At 52.3% G+C, this 1,683-nt stretch overlaps 1 non-coding gene across 1 annotated transcript; it reads right to left on the bottom strand.

The window, feature by feature from the left end:
- Nucleotides 1-251: 251 nt before the first annotated feature.
- TRNAS-CGA lies at nt 252-333 on the bottom strand. Its single transcript has one exon. It is a non-coding gene; the product is annotated as a tRNA-Ser (tRNA).
- Between the last annotated feature and the right edge of the window lie 1,350 nt (nt 334-1,683).

Below are 1,683 nucleotides of genomic sequence, written 5' to 3'. Positions count from 1 at the left end.
GTTATTATTGATTTTATTTTTGTGATGCTAAAAATCATTGTTTATCATATTTTTTAAAACTACCTCCTTCAATGTATAAAGCTTTGCTATTAATAAAAATTTTTATTTAAATAAAACTTTTTAAAACACACACGTGCCACACAAAGAAAAAAAGACAAAAAAGAACAAAAAGCGTCGACATTATTCGAATCGAAAAACAAAGACAAAAAAGGAGCGTATGCTAAAACATAACTGCATGGTGGGACAAAAAGCGTCGACAGCAGGATTCGAACCTGCGCGGGCAGAGCCCAGTAGATTTCGAGTCTACCTCCTTAACCACTCGGACATATCGACGATGATGACTCTACTGTCCAATTACCTGTACTTATAAACATACATACAATCATAAAAATGGACAGATCCAGAAATTGGCAAATCCTGGGTCTGCTAGGCCCCGAAACTGGCCCATCATGCACGCCCTATCCGCTCCCGACTCGATTCCGGCCTCCGACTCCATCAGCGTCCCCCGGCCCGTGGCCACCATATTTGATACGAAGTATTGAATTTTACGAGGATCACATCGAAGATTCAAACACTAATTAGAGGATTAAATATAATCTAATTATAAAACTAACTGCAGAACCCCTATACTAATTCCCGAGACGAATCTATTAAGAGGGTGTTGGGAAGAGGGTTGCTAAACTTTAGCAACCCCACTTTAGTCCATTTTAGTTACTTGTGCTCCCAAACAGGTGAGAAAAAACTGGTGAACTAAATTTTAGCCCCCACTGATCCCTTAGTCACTTGGGGTAGCTAAAATGGACTAAATGGACTAAAAAGTGGTCCCCCGAACCACTTTCCTCCTGCCCCCTCCCCTCTCTCTCCTCCCCTCAGTCTCTCTCTCCCCGCTCCTTCGCCCGAACCGCCGCCTCCACCTCGCCCGCCGCCTCCGCCTCACCGCCGCCGCCTCCGGCCGGCCCCGCCGCCTCCACCTCGCCCGCCGCCTCCGCCTCGCCGCCGCCACCGGCCCCGCCCGCCCCCGCGGCCTCGCCTCGCCGGCCCCCGCCGCCTCGCCTCGCCGCCGCCGCTGTCCTCCGGCTCGCCTCGCAGGCCTCGCCTTGGGGAGGTCCTAGCCGGTCCCCGCCTCCTCCGGTCGGATCTGCCGGCTCCGCCCGCCCCTGTGCGCCGTGGCGTTGGTCAGGTGCTCACCGGAACGTGGGAGTCGCGGGCGTTGCGCTTGGGGTCGGTGGCGGAGAAGACGGTGTAGACGAGGACGAAGGTGCCGATGATCTCGGCGCCGAGGCCGGTGTCGCGGGAGTATCCGGAGGCGAGGGAGTAGGCGCTCTGGAACACCTTGACGAGGCCGACGCCGCTGTGCGCCGTGGCGGCGGTCCTGTCCGCCGCGCTGCTGCTCGTCGCCGTGCTGGAGGGGCAGCTATGTAGGGGTAAAAGGGTCATTTGGCACAGCAGGTGCTAAACTTTAGCCTCCCTCCCAAACACCCCAAAGGCTAAAATAGCACCCTCCTCCCAAACAGGGCCTAAGCCTAATTAATCCATGATTAGCACATGTTTACTGTAGCAGCACATTGTCAAATCATGGACTAATTAGGCTTAATAGATTCGTCTCATGAATTAGACTCCATCTGTGTAATTAGTTTTATAATTAGACTATATTTAATACTCCTAATTAGTATCAAACATCTG

Source organism: Setaria italica, chromosome IV (genome assembly GCF_000263155.2).
Source record: "Setaria italica strain Yugu1 chromosome IV, Setaria_italica_v2.0, whole genome shotgun sequence".
Classification (NCBI taxonomy): domain Eukaryota; kingdom Viridiplantae; phylum Streptophyta; class Magnoliopsida; order Poales; family Poaceae; genus Setaria; species Setaria italica.
This window is presented reverse-complemented; position numbering and strand designations above follow the sequence as displayed.